This window comes from Arachis ipaensis, chromosome B06 (genome assembly GCF_000816755.2).
Source record: "Arachis ipaensis cultivar K30076 chromosome B06, Araip1.1, whole genome shotgun sequence".
NCBI classification, from domain to species: Eukaryota; Viridiplantae; Streptophyta; class Magnoliopsida; order Fabales; family Fabaceae; genus Arachis; species Arachis ipaensis.
This window is the reverse complement of record NC_029790.2, coordinates 95,884,066-95,899,763: the sequence shown is the minus strand read 5'-3', so window position 1 is coordinate 95,899,763 and position 15,698 is coordinate 95,884,066. Positions and strand designations below refer to the sequence as shown.

Here is a 15,698-nt window from a genome sequence, read left to right as displayed (position 1 = left end):
GCAGGAATGAGAGCCGATTCGAGATTGCCCTGAAAGGCAACTAGTCTTTAGGTTAGGGAATAGCAAATTGCTCTTTTTTCGAACGAAATCAAATAGTCAATCCCTCAACCACGGACAGAGACTAGGCTGCACCTTCTTCCTTCCGCTTATAGATTGACAGTCTCAGTCTTAGTCACCAAGTCGAGCAGGAAAGACGAACATCCGGTCATGGATCGGTAACAAAGCTAGTCTTTTCATCGCATTGGATTCCTATAGTAAACGTCACCAATCCTACTCTACTACTCAAGGAAAGCTGGAGGAACAAGGGCAGATGAACAGCTTTCACAAACCTGTGCTGTGCCAAAACAAAGGACTGAAGCCGGATCGAGCTGCATTTAGGCAAATCGGTTAGCAAATCAATCAGGTGGGAAGCTAAAGCACGAAAGCATATAGGTGGGATTCACTTCTGATTAGTGTCATTCATTCTCGGAAAGAGGCAAGATAGCCTTCGAAAAGACGAAAAGAAAGTGTTGAAGCCAGTCATTTCGATTAACATTCTTGATCTTGGAGTGTCACTCCGGGTTGACATTTCTAATCAACTAGTGGTTGGTGCCAGTCACTCACATTTCAACTCTATCTATCCAGGCCAGGGGAAAGTACTAAAGAAAGTAAAGGATGCCAGAAATCGTCTTCAATCTATCTGGAATCACTCACTCACGAGGGGTTCTTTTGAAAGCACCCTTTCTTTCTTAAAGCTTCAGCTACTCTTTTCGCCGCCTTAAAGGTAAAGGAAAGCCAAAGCTGACATTACAGCTTGTCGCTCTTCGAGCGGAGGGCAGGATCTAACTTCCTAGTCTCGATTGTTGTAAGGGTTAAGCTAAAAGGGGCTTTCAAGGCTCTCGTCCCCTCGGTACTCCAACTGGGTCCTCAAATGCCAGGTTCTGGACTCCATCCTTCTCGTATGAACTGCCCAAACAACGCTCGGGATGACAGACACACTTCGGACGGAGATGCTTTTTGTACGGGATCTATTGGTTCAGAAAGAGAGCTACTAAAAGGTAAACGTTTTCCCCGATCCCAGATCAAGAACAAAGTCCTAAACAAAGTCTTTCTCCTCACCGACAAAGCAGAGTGCTAATTCCGATCAAAACAACCCCGAAGATAAGATGCTATATATAAGATTAAGTGTGGATCTATTCCAATAGTTTCTGGTAAGCCTGATAGAGCACAGTTGGTAACAAGGCGAAGCCGTGCCTGAAAGTGAGTTCCTTGTTTTTCTGTTCTTTCTTTTCTTCCCTATGTGCCCCTTGCGTATAAAGAGAACCTTCTCCACGCTTAAGTAGCTAAGACGCCATCAGGAGAAGTGGGAGATGGTCTGTTTAACTGTAGCTTCATCCTGTAAGGGAGTCTTCGACTTCGAGCACACCTACACCTGGGTGGTTCATATCCTATTTCTTGAAAGAGAGAGTGGTACTTTCATCCATGACCGGGTGGGTATGGTCTCTCTTCCCGAGCATCTTCTTCCTTCATGGAAGACAGGGCAAACCAATCTATCATACAGATCTGGCAGGTATCCATTGAAAGAAAATCCTTGCTGTATTGCCTTTTTTTTTTGCAAGGTCAAGACCACAAAAACCAAGGGCATGGGGAGGATGATACTGAGTCTTCCGTCGCCTCTACCAATATGGTCAAAATTGATGAAAAAGATTCTGCAAGATCGAATGTAGAGGAAATGGAAACTTGATGAAAAGTCTTCTAGATTATCATGTTTGCTTTTGCGAAGACCGATTCTTGAGCTTCCGATGTTCCTAAAGAGCTAAAGGTGATGTGGTACTTTAGATAAGGATACCCTAGAATATTGGAGTAAAAAGAATCCTGGTGAAGACAAGGTCTAAGTGTTTTGGGGTGATAGAGTTGAGGTTGAAAATGAAGCTACTGATGTAAACCAGAGCTCTGGTGATTCAGATTTGGCATTTAGAAAGCAGATAGAGGAATTCAAGGCTTCGATTAAAGCATCAAAAGACGGGATCACTATCACCCTACGTGACTGACTTTAAGAGCTTCGGTATATAGAAATGAATTCTTTATCCAATTTAATATTCAATTGAAATTTATTTAACTTTCCCCAAGCACCCTCTTCCGCCCAATAACAAGAGAAAAGGGGTCCCAGCGTAAGGAGCCACTCCTCTCCCTCCTTAATGGCTCGAGCAGGACGAGCAATCTCCGGTTTCGTAGTACTACTATCGAGGCGGGCTAGCCGGACTCTCAGACCCAGACCCCTCATAGAGAGTCAAGTCGAGACCAAAGGCGAGTTCCCCCATGAAGTCTGGACTGCCCCTCCCCGTCAGAGGAGTCTTATTTACCTCAAAGATATGGATCGGTCAACCGCTGCAGGGGAAAGAGAAACAGATGGGAAATGAGCATATCACGATCATTCCTCTATTCCCTCTGGTCCACCCGATATCCATTCCTTATATCTCGGCTGGCCAGTACCCATATTTGCCTTATTTCCCATGCATCCCTCCTTCCTCGGATCCACCCCTCCACGTTGCATTCCTTGCCCCGCCGATGAATTACCCCTAGTGAAGACACTCTGGTTTGAAAGGGGCCACTCTCTAGCTCTAGCTATGATCTAATTTGCTATGTCCTCATTCCATCGGTGGAGAATCCGCTTTCTATTCCACTCGTCGATTTATCTATTTATGATTGAGCTAACTGACTGAAACCTTTCCACTGCGGTGGGATCTAGATGGATGGTGGATCAACGGCGAGCCGTTCAACCAGGGATCTATCCATAGTTTTGTGTCTGTTCCCGTTCTAATGAAGTAAGAGATCCCCTTAAGGACTATCTATTTGGCCGCTCTGACCTCCAGTCGAAGGAGGCGGATAACTGTAGCCCGCTAACGGTGATTCCTGTGGGAAGCACTTATCCTTATCTTTCATTACCTGAGCAGGCACTCTACTCTGGCTTAGTGACCAGTCTCCAGAGTTTCCATAAAAGCTCCAGTTTTCCAGATGGAGCTACAAATAGGAGGATGGGAAGGTACGACTAATTTCACTGTGGCGCCCCTTCACTCACTTGTGGTTTCGCTACTCTCCTAAACGGGAAAAAGCAAGGGCTTACCTTAGAAGCTCTTTTTAAGTTTCCTTTTCACTAAAAAGAAAGGGCCTTCTAGCGATAGAGACTAACAAGGGAACTTACCAATACTAAAGGCGGATCGATCAGGCTGAAGTGTAGCATCTCAAGCTTATCTTTCTTTTGCACCCGCCTACCCTGTACTGCCGAACGTTTGCTACAGTTAGATTATTCTAATATATATAATAAACCGATTCGATTCAAGTGATTGAAACACAGGACCCTTTTCCACAGTTACAGGACCGTTGCGACAGTTGTTGATACCGAAAAAGTTTCCCTCAGACATCTCGACCGGGAAGTAGCATATCTTTCAAGAAAAAAATTCGGAAAAAACCAACCCTAAAAGCTATCTTGAATAAAAGAAGGGAACCTTATTCGTGGACAGATGAGCGTTTGCGACCGTTTACAAGAGTTAATACCGAAACAGACAATTCCAGATGCCCTCAGACAGATACCACTAAACAAGTAAAGGACAACGGACAGTATTCGTGGATATAGCGGGAAGACCTACTATCATTCAAGGAAGCGGACCGTTGACGACAGCGGGATGGACAGATGCTACTCAAAAAGCCGATTATCGCATGTTTTTAGAGGCGGTACTTGACCCATCCGACCCCTGTAGTTGCGATTTCGCAAATAAAATAGACCTTTCCGGACCTTTTCCTCATGGAACGATAAGACCGATGCCACTATCGCCTCTTGGCTTTGCTTTAATAGATTCTATTCGACTGGCTGGAAGGAACGTTATACGACTTTTTGACTTTGCAAGAGTAGTTTCATCGGTGGAAGGGAGGGAGAAGGTTGTTCGACTGAAGCCCGACCTCTATGATCTGAAATGAGTGCGGAAATGTCCCTTTAAGAAAAGGATCTTTACAGAAAAAGAGCTCAGAGGTTTAGTCAGCTATTGTCCTATTTTCTTTTTTCTTCTCGATGAGAGGCTTCCCCAACAGCACTGGTTTGTCAACCTCCATGGTCTTTCCCAATCCAATCTTTTTCTATTACTGACACCTGGAGCCAGCAACAATTGCTAAAGCAACTCCCGAACCTAATTCCTAAGGTCACATACCTGTCGCATAAAAAGAAAATGCATATATAGTTGGAATCTCCAATAGGGCAGGCATTAATATGAAAAGGTTTACTTTCCAGCTGGGACATCATCCACAGCTAGATCTTAGAAAGAAATTGCCCATCATTTGCACATCGATACGTGCCTGCTACGCTTCCCCTTTGTCGGACTAGGAGCTCTACTAGGCTTAACCGTGGGAAATTACTTTAGTAGATCGAAAGGGCAAAGAGAGCCACCCGGTCATCATGGATAAAACTACCACTCTTTCAATTGGCGTCTAACCATCTTCTTCTCACTAGGGCCGGGGTTGGTCTTTCTAATCAATCAGAAAATTCACCGGTGGATTGATTGATCTAAACCAAAGACTTGATTATAGGAGAAAGGCGTTCTCATACCCTGATACCCCTTTGTGGAAACCTAGAACAGAAGAAAGTCTCTTTAGGATTAGGATGGCTCTGTCCTAGCTAGACCGAGTCACAACTACTTATTATATTCTAGAAGACTCGGGCACACTTCCCTATACTTCTCCTAAGTGACATCAAAATCCTCTTTCAGCCGATTCGAAAGCAGCAATAGATGAGATTTGGAATCAGACAGAGGGTTCACGCCTCACCCTTCAAAGGGGGGACTGGGGAGTTAAGACTTCCTTGCTCTTAGGCCCCTTTAAGGCTTAGGGAAGGGGCCAATAAGATCAGGAAGAAGGAGATTGGATCCCTCCCCTTCCATATGGTTGTTAGCTCTTCTGTGTCGTGTCAAGCCAGTTCATGAATGAATGGCAATCATGAGTGTAAATCGGCTTGTTAGGGTCCGGTCGTGGCCAAGCCTCGAATCGAATCCTGGATCAACGCCCTTTTTCGCTTAACCCATTCGTTCAGAGTCGACAACTGCAGATAGGCCTCTCCCCAATGCAAGGCAAGGTGAGTTTGTCGGGCATGACGTGCTTGTGCCTATCCCTTTTCAGAAATAATAGATTGCAGCTAATCCAGTTGATCCTGTATAGGCGGAGGTGAGGACGGGGGGCGAAGCAAATTGAAGTTTATCCTAAACTAAAGAAGTCCAAGTTTTCATTTTTTCCGGGTATGAGGAAAAGCCAGAAGTGGTTTATCCAGGCTGGTTGAACCCCCGAAAGAAGCACCAATAGCATAAATAGCTATCATGGTTGGAGCGGAGCACAGATAGCAAAGGTATGGGTAGAGGTCAAATGCACACATCTACCAGGTAGGTGGTGAAAAGAATTCCATACCCGCCTAAAATAACTTAAGCCTAAAACGAAGTAAGAGGCCAGGTCAACAATCTAATAGGTTGCGTTCCCCCCATTCGAGAAGAGGAATCCTAGCTAGCTACTGGATGGAGGGCGGAGTAGAAAAGTCATTGCACAGGGGTAGCATCAAGAGAAGAGCGACTTCCACTTCATAGTTGCTTTCTCCAACTGAGAGGTAGACTGCTTAGTTGGGGCGGGAACTCATACTGCAATAAGAGGGTCTGCTAGATGAAAGATTAGCCTCGGACCCTATTCGCTCACATGCATGGATGAGAAGAAAGAGGATCTCGGGAGGGTCAAACTTTGGACCTCGGAAAGGGCCTCTAAAAGTGGGTATAGTCCCTCTTAGGAAAGGACATCGTGTGGTACTCTTTCATTGGCTAATGTGAATAGTAGGGGCTAAAGGCGAGTGAAGTGAGATCCGAGCTAGGTTAACTTCTTCTCTTATGAAATGGATAATTAGAGGCGTGATCTATTCTATAAACAGATATCGGAACAGAGATTGAAAGCAGAAACCAGAGATCAAACTCCATAGTGTGAAATCCCATGATTTGAGCCTATCAGTATGGGATATCATAGGCTTCCCTTGGTTCGCTCGGTGTAGGTATCACCTTGATGTGCGTAGCTATTGCCTTGATCCTTTGGTCTGCTCGGGTCATTCCATTGATACGCTCATCGGGCTCGTCGTTAGGGCTGACAAGGAGAGGAATCATTCCCATCGAATCTCTTCTCCCAGATCTTCTTTGTAGTCCAACTTGGTATATGTAAGAATTCATGCTCAGTTGGGGGAATAGTGTGACTTGGCTGCTTTCTTCGAAAAATTTATTATTCTTTTTTTCCTCTGTTTTGTAAGTGAACGAAAGGCTAACATAAGCTAGAGTGGAACGATTTACTTTTCTATCTTGATGGCTAGAAAGCCGTCCGGCCCTACGTTCCGGATAAGCCGGATAAGCAGCATCTCAGAAGGAAAGTCTCAACCCTTTGCTACGAAAGTAGGCTATTCTTCCCAGAGAAAAGGTTTCATATCATATAAAGGTTTGACACCTAGTTATCTTTATTTAAGTCGGCCTGACTCGGCCTAAGTTAACAACTAGTTGACCTTTCCCAAGGAAACTTCTTTCCCTGGAGCAGCAACTGAAAAAAGACCGGCTATGTCTGAAAACCTGAAACGGATTCGTTAACAACATATAATAGATATACCCCAGATACCATTTGAACCAGAGCTGAAACCTTTCGCTTCGCTCTAGTGACTACGTTCCTCGAGCCTGGACTAAGAAAGATGTGCCACATATACCACCAGTGATGTAACCTGACTCAATTACCATCCTATTACTAGGAATCGATCGAGGAGACTAAATCGCCACAGACGATCGAATTGAATTAGTTCAGGATCACTCTTTTGAGCTTTCCAATGAGTCATAACCGTAGGACCTTCGAAGATTGATTCTATGGTAGCATCCGGGTTGCTAGTGGTAACGGCGTACCAACTAACATAACGTAACCAACTCTGAATCCGGAGGGATCACTCGAGAAAATCTCTTGTGCCTTCCGATAGGTGGAGCTCCTCCGAAGCAAGCTTAAGCTCGCGAGGACGAAGCTCATGTCTTAGGTAGTTAAGAATAACACCCTTGACATTAGGATGAAGAGGTAATCCCCTTCCTAACCATAGGTCAAGAGGGAGGTTGGCTTACATAGCCCGAAGCCTTTCGCTTCGCTCGAGTAACTTCGTACCTTTCGATCTTTAAGCTACGGGTATGGTTGAGCTCGGAAAGTGTCCTAAAACCCACACCAGCAAGCCGAGAGATCGTTGAAAATCTCCGACACTGATACTTGAGTTGAACGGCAATCGCCCCATACCATAGGGATGATGCGCATTCAACAGGGCCAACGATGAGACAGGAGAGAAATCCTTAGTCAGACCATCAGCAGCCACCAAGAGGATCCTTTTCAGGACTCCCATCATGACCGGCTGGTCTTCGAAGACCCGCTGTCGGGTGAGACACGAATTAGAGAAGGAAAGAGTCAGGTTCTAACCAAATATTCACATAGACCCTCTTTACAGTTGATGCCGTTTTCTCCGAAGATAGACAGGGGTAATGGGTATACCACCCAACAAAGTCAACTAGCATAGGATATATCATTCTAAATCCTATGTTGGTGGCCGTTCCTTGCCCCGAGGCTGTAACCTAAGTTACGACCTCTCCTTCTATAACTGAGCTCACCACTGTGAACTCCCCTAGATGAGAACCCTCATTGCCTTTGGAAGGCACCTTGGTATGACCTAAGGAGTGGACTGTCACTGAATTCCATCAAAATCAAATGAGCAACCGTTACAACAATCATGTTAGACTAAGAAGAGCCTTGGGTTCCAGTCCCTCGGACAGACCGTCCGGAGTCCAGACCGCTGCTGCGAAACATACGACTCGATGTTAATCAAAGTTGGTACGCTCGGAAGGGTATGACCCTCTCAGCCATCGGGATTTCATTTCTCCCGTGACGTCCAATAAGAGCACCTGCTTTCCTAACCTAAAGTTTTTCCATCCTTTTTCAAGATGACCTGGAATGGCTTGACTGAATGGATTGAATGGACTGCTATCGTGCTACTGGCTTGAGACTTCCTGTTCTATTGGAAGAGAGATGAGATTCCTTCGGGACAGACTCCATTCCGAATGCCAATAAGACCACTTCCTCAATCCTGAGCATCATTTAACTCAAGAGCCTTGCGGCACTCCCACTTCTACTGGATCTCAAACCGGAAAGAAGAAATAAGGAAATCATTTAAAAACCTGCAAACTTGTATCTCGGAACAGACACTACAACTTCCATTAAGCCATCTTCCTCAATGAATTAAGCTTTCTATCAATGGATGGCAGGCCCTCAACATCCATGAAACTTAGGAAAAGATCTAGGTTTTCCCATCGTACAGGGACAAGGAGACCTTCCAATTCATTTTTGAAAAGGTCAATAGCCGGCTTTCGGGGTGGAAAGCAAACCTGCTCTCGGGCTGGTCAACACACCCTCATTCACGCCACCACCTCCGCCATTCCCTATATGCAATGTGTTGCGAATTGGATTGATGATCTTGATAGAGCTCATAGGAAATGGAGATCCACAGACCAGAGTAAGCAAGCGATTGCACCTTGTAAACTGGGAGACGTTTAAAAGAAGCAAGTCTCAGGGGGGCTCTTATGGGTATGCATGACGTGAATAGGCTTTCTATGGCTATGTCAATTGCAATTGGATACTCCTACAGGAATTGGAAGCTCAATGGAACCAGATAATCCGCGCCCGCTACCACATTGGAAAGGGTTCCCTTGTATTCCTATGTATAGGTAGAATAGGTATAGGAAATGACTTTGTAGGTCGAGTAGATTCAAGTCCGGTCAGAGGAAATAACTTGCCTGTAATGAAGAGTCTCCGGGGCGGGCAAAAAATGACATTCTATCTTAAACAGAGCTCGATCTAAGCTCTCATACACACGACTGAACCCTTCCTCTTCTATCTACTTGAGAACATAAGATAGACAGCCCCGCTTGTAATAATCCTCTATACAGGTTTACAATGCCCTTATCTATTCATGCTATTCTTGTATTTTTTTAGAAGTAAAAGAAAGCCTTAGCGTCCAACTCTAAATAATTTAATACATAATCTTAATCTTATTCGCACTTGTCAGTAGTAAACTAACTCATTTTCACAGGGATTTACCAGGAGTTTTAGTCCTACTTCACCGTTTCGTCGTCGCTTGCACGACCCATAAGACTCGCAATAAGATTGGTTATACCTCTCTCGATTGATAGAAAGACATTCGGGAGCTGTTTTGGCCTATCGTGAGAAGACACAATATCTTACCACCGGAAGGCTGGCCTACCGGCCCGCAGACGTAGGGAGCCGCCAACCGAACTGCGTAACCAAAGCGACGCCTGTTGGCGGAAGATAGATAGAAAAATTTAGATCCGATTCATTCACCTATGCCAGTTCGAGTCTGGCGAGTCGATCGTTCGTGAGTTCGATCCATTCACTCAGGATTTCTTTTTCCTGGTCAATTCGACGCGTCGTAGATAGAAGCCAGAACCATCAAAGTAGGATTCTAGGTTTGGAACATACACCTCCTAAGAGTTAGTTGGTAGTCCAGGAGAGTCGCCTTCATCGGAGAACCTGTTTTGAGTTCAATAGGCAGATTCTCACGAATGAAGAAGGACATCTAGGGATCGGGCAGCACCAGGCCTTTTTCAGATTTCATGATAGACGCGCTCGGGTATGGTTCGGGTTTCGGGTACGACGAGAGCGGGACTGAAGAACCTGCTAATAGTTGGGCAGGGGGGTATAGGCGGTATGAGCTGGAAGTTTTCTTTCTCCCCTCCGGCTTTGCGCGCATTTGGTGCGCTATTGAAGAAAAGAACATTTATATCTAATAATATTGTAGATAATCACAGAACGCTTCGCATTGGCTAGCTTGCTTGGCCGCACACATATAGATTCAAATAGCCCATCCAAGTCGATTCCGTGGGTTGGATTACTTCTTTTTTTTTGCGATTCTTCCAAAATGTCAAGCTTCACAAGGAAATATCGTATAATGATGATAAACGACCAAGTCGTCACTTTCATCTACATCTAGAAAGTGCAATCGAGCAACCAGTCTTTTATGTAGTGCAATCTATCAAGCCTAGCGCTGATTGCGCGGCCATTGATTTTACATTTTTTTCTTTTACTTGATTTCAACTTGATTGAATTTGCAGTGATAGGTTAGCAACTGGTAGATGGGAATCCTACTCCGACATCGGGTCTAGTTTTCTGGGCGGGCCCTCTTCCGGCTAGATCCGATCCCAGTTGATTGATCTCGACTTTACCGGCTCATGAACGGCATTCGTCAGATTGTTGCAGTAGGTTTCGACTCGGTGGGAAAGGAATTGCTAGTCTAGAGGCGGCTCGATTCAAGCAAGGGAATTGATTTAGGTAGGGCTCAAGGCCGAGCTCTTAAATAGTCGAATATTCAATCAAGCAAGGCCGGACAACTGCGAAAGAGCGAATCTTTCCACAAGAAAGCGAGCCGGTGAAGTAAGAGAAGCTCCTAGCCCGGTTGAAGCAAAGTCATCGAAGCTTGAAGTAAAGGGAAAAGGGATCAGTAAGAGATTTGGCATCTGTATGATAGCATGAGCGCTAATTCAAGCATAGAGGACAAAGATGAAGACTATGGAGTATGCTGAATTCAGGCGACAAGACAGGAGCAGACATAAGAAAGATCAGATCAAGGAATAAAAGCCTTTTTTCTTTGTTTGTGCTTTGGCCTCCAAACAAAGTTCGCGTCTTGACGGGAAAAGGATGGACATCGAGTTCTAGCTTTTGAGATCAAAGGCTGGAGCCGGCCCGGCAGACTACGCAACTCTTTGAGGTTACGGGGTGACGACATAGACTCACAATGGCTTTCACCTTAGCAGGATCAGCCTCAATTCCTCTCTCACTCACGATGAAAGCTAAGAGCTTGCTCGAAGACAGCCTTTACTTTTTAGTTGTAATCTATCCTATCCTTTAGGGGTTCATAGGAGGACTTGGTTACATAGGAAGGAAAGGCTTAAACTAGAAGGGATAAGAAAGGAAATTTGCAACACTCTTAGTAGAAGGCCCGGGTATTGAGTTGAAAGTCCCTCTATCCTCAGTTATTGCGTAGAGGACAAGCCTGTTATTGTGGGCTCTTTATGCAAAATACTTTTACACTACAGGAAGAAATATCATAAGAAAGATGTTCCTCTTGATACTAGCACTAGTGGGACTGGGACAGGCTCCCGGGCAAAGGGAATTAAACTAGATCTTAGCAATGGCACTCCAACAAGCTCGGCAGGGAGAGAAAGAAGAGAAGGAGAAGAGGAAGTACGACGAAAAGGGTATGAAATAGGTTGCTTGTAGCGATTGCTTATTCGGTTGGGATTACCAGCCGACTTGCCTGACCAAAGAATAAGAAAAAAAGAAGGTTACTAACCACCCCGAACTACTAGTCGCCAATACCTAACTGTTAAAAAGAAGAGTTCCCGCCTACGGCTACATGCCTATTAAGAGCTATACCTGGAGTCGAGCTAACTGCATAGGAAGAGGGGAACTTACCTAAAAAGCCTAAAAGCTATTTACCGCATTGGAAACGACAAATCACACTCTGAAAAGGCCCAATAGATGTCAGAAGGGATCAACGCATGATTGCTCTGTCATCCTCCGACCGCCCCCTTTTCCACCTCTAAGTAGTGGTGTTGGTGTGTCTCGTTGTAATCATTCCGGTCAATCCCTTTCCATGCTCTTCTGTTGGGGTTCGGAATCTCTTCCCATTCCCTTTCCTGAACCATAGGTAAGGGATGACAAGAGATTGCCCCTATAGCAAAATCAACCAGCCCCTCATAAGAGAGAGTAAATAGAATAGTGTCGGGCTTACGTACCTATTGGTAAAGCCGGCTGACTTTGGAATGACTAAGCAACTACTAAGCTCCCGCCCACCCCCAACTAGGGTAAAGTGTTCATTCATACCTTCAACAGCACCGAGATATTGGCCCATGACCATGTTTACTTCATCTTCAAGAGCAAGCATCCTGGCTCTCAGGGCCTCAGGCAACCCTGGATCCTTTCCTACCTCCTTAGTAATTACAATAATATGCAAAAACCCCGTTAAGTTTTAGCTGGCTATCATAGGGCCTTGGTCCAATAAAGATTTCCATTTTTTTTAGAGCAGTAGGTTAAAGATAACCTCCTTTGAAGTTCCCTGTGTGGATCCGAGCTTCTGCGCTGGCTTTGCTAGCTTGCTTGACTGGCTGTAAGACGCTCAATCAATCGGGTGCTATCCCATAGCTCCCTTCTTGCTTGATCTACACATTCACGCCCTTTAGAGTTAAGGAATGATGGTTAAGAGTTCTTGCTTTTGAGTTCCCACTCTTACTATTTAGATAATAATTCCTTATTGAATTGAAGCGGATAAAGCTCAAATTTGTCTAATTTGAATAGAAAGTCGCTTTTTACTCCTCCGCCTTTGAAGGCCGGTTTGGGGAAGTTAACCTTCAATTTAATAGAACGGTGAAAGAGTAAGCGCTAAGGCTTTGAATGCCTTAGCTAAATTAACCTGTACCTAAAAGGAAAGATCTCCGCGTAGGGCGAGGGTCAAGCTCAACTACTGGGCCGGGGGAAGAGTCTGCAACAAAATGAATTGAATAGCTCGAAATACAGAAATGGAAGTCCGGTAAGCGTATCGATTCAAGCAAGGGAATTGATTTAGGTAGGGCTAGTTAAGGCGCCGCCTTCTTCATAGAAGCTGCCGGGTGGTATGAACTCCAGAGCCCTATTCTGGTTACAGAGTGCGGGTAGCCGACAAGTAGGTTAGCAAACAGGTGAATCAATAGGCTTTGCTCCTGCCTTCGCTTCCAGTAGAGAAAGAGTACTGTCCTTCAATCGATTTTTACACAAGCTAGGATGTCTGGTAGGTAGTTCTTTCATGGCGAATCCCTGTATTGAACTCATACCCGTCGGTAGTCTTTCTTCCCGCTTAAGATAGACCCGATTCCAGTGTATCGTCGAAAAGGAACTTCGCTGCTGGTTTGGAACCCTTAGCAGACTCCGGTGATATTGAATCAGCCAGAAGGTTAACTCCTCACCTTTGAAATGGAGCTTGAGCTGCTAATAAGTCCCTCTGTTCTTATTTCACAGAATCCAGGAACTTCCATAAATAAGGTAAGAAGTCTGTAGGAAGCTATCCGAAGATAGGACATTCTTTCATCTAAGGCAACCAAAGCCTTTAGCTACTCAACTACTTGAGCTCATTTGATACCAGACAAGCGCTCATTAGCTACCAGGGTGCTACCATAATAGAACGGTGAAAGAGTAAGCGCTAAGGCTTTGAATGCCTTAGCTAAATTAACCTGTACCTAAAAGGAAAGATCTCCGCGTAGGGCGAGGGTCAAGCTCAACTACTGGGCCGGGGGAAGAGTCTGCAACAAAATCAATTGAATAGCTCGAAATACAGAAATGGAAGTCCGGTAAGCGTATCGATTCAAGCAAGGGAATTGATTTAGGTAGGGCTAGTTAAGGCGCCGCCTTCTTCATAGAAGCCGCCGGGTGGTATGAACTCCAGAGCCCTATTCTGGTTACAGAGTGCGGGTAGCCGACAAGTAGGTTAGCAAACAGGTGAATCAATAGGCTTTGCTCCTGCCTTCGCTTCCAGTAGAGAAAGAGTACTGTCCTTCAATCGATTTTTACACAAGCTAGGATGTCTGGTAGGTAGTTCTTTCATGGCGAATCCCTGTATTGAACTCATACCCGTCGGTAGTCTTTCTTCCCGCTTAAGATAGACCCGATTCCAGTGTATCGTCGAAAAGGAACTTCGCTGCTGGTTTGGAACCCTTAGCAGACTCCGGTGATATTGAATCAGCCAGAAGGTTAACTCCTCACCTTTGAAATGGAGCTTGAGCTGCTAATAAGTCCCTCTGTTCTTATTTCACAGAATCCAGGAACTTCCATAAATAAGGTAAGAAGTCTGTAGGAAGCTATCCGAAGATAGGACATTCTTTCATCTAAGGCAACCAAAGCCTTTAGCTACTCAACTACTTGAGCTCATTTGATACCAGACAAGCGCTCATTAGCTACCAGGGTGCTACCATAACCACTCAGATCAGAAATGGGCTTCCTAACTCCTTTTATAGGAGTGCGTATGAGAGAATCATGTTCCAGAGAACTATGAGGAAGCATAACCCAGTAAGAAGAAGAGCTAGCTGCAGAGAAGATCCCAACAACGGCTATTTGAACACCGCTTACAGTACCAGCGGTTGCTGATTCAATTGGCTTAGATTCAATAGCTGCCGAGTCGATAACCGGATTCTTCAATACGGATACAAAAGCTCACTCATTCCGGAATGGCCGAGTAGATTCATGAGAGGCAAGAGCAGGAACCACTGCTTGACTGGAAAGACGAAAGGCGGAAAAAGGAAAAAGGCTCCTTAACCCACTCACTCTGAAACCCAGAGAAAGAAAATGAGCCAAGCCCGTAGGGTGTAAATGGATAAGACCAATAGGGAATCAAAAGGCAAGATTGAGAAATAGAAGGCCAGGCTTGTCGCCAAGGGGCTCACTCTGAAAGAGGACATCGACTACCAGGTCTCTAAGGAAAGAGGACCTTCTCCCCACTTTCTATTCCTTATCCGTATGCATAGTAAAAAAAGAGGGTGGACAGAGGTGCAACCTTATTGGCTTAAGCATCCAATTTTGTCCATGAGGAGGAAGAATACCGGGTTATCGAACCCCCAGCATGTGAGGGTTGGCTTTATGCTAAAAAGAATCCCAAGTTAAAAAGTAAATCAGAATAGGCTTTGCTTTCCTCTTAAGGAAAAAGGGAACCTGCCGAATCAAAGCAATCCTCTCTTGGCATAGCTGAAGCTCCTTTCCTGGACGACTCTTAGTGGTTCAAAATAAGGCTTAGTTCAAAGTCAGTCTAACCAAGGCCTATTTTAGAGTCAGATCAGGGATTTTTAAACAAATTCATATCATCTGTCCTTCAATCCCCTTCTTATTATAGGAAAAATCTGATTAACTTGAAAACAAAACTACTTCTTCTTCTTAACTGTGCACACCCCCTAACCTTCTGATTCCACTTGCAAACAAGACCTCCGAACCTGGGGATTAGCCCACTTCTCTTCCCTTAACTTAATAGGGGTCCTACAGCGCATTCTGTAACAACCGATTCAGAAACATTTCCTGAACCCGCTTACGGCTATTTGAACAATGGATATAAGACCAACTGCGGTTACGTGGAAAAGACCATCAACAGCGGACATGTATCTCAGTATAGCTACTCGAAGAGTAAGAGCAGATAGGCCAAGAGCTGATTCAATTGCAAAAGGCACCAGCTCTTTGCCTTCCTTGCTTGCCTTTCCTTCGAGTCTGGTGTGCTTCTTTGGTTACCGGGTCAAGGCGACTTGCAATTGTAATTCTTCTTTCGCGCTAGCTCCTGCTTCTACAGAAGATCGATTGGTGGGAACCAAAGACGATCGATTCTTTATTCCCCCAAGGGAGTTGCCATCATAAAGATAATCAAGATATCCCAGGACGGATTCATGACTAGCGCAAAAGCATCGATAATGTAGAATTTCTTTCTTAAGGCCGGCCAACTAATGCCTTTTCCCGGTCCTCATGTCTATGATTCGAGAGGATTGAAAAAGCTCACTTATTGGCTCACGAACTCCAACTACAAACTCAGAACTACAGCTCCCTTCTCTATCTCACTTCTCTATTTCACT

At 44.9% G+C, this 15,698-nt stretch overlaps 1 long non-coding RNA gene across 1 annotated transcript; it reads left to right on the top strand.

Annotated features, from left to right (window-relative positions):
- LOC110263418 lies at window positions 1,436–15,698 on the top strand. The gene is made up of 4 exons (XR_002349012.1): window positions 1,436–1,446; window positions 6,526–6,535; window positions 12,843–12,847; window positions 15,446–15,698. It is a non-coding gene; the product is annotated as an uncharacterized LOC110263418 (long non-coding RNA).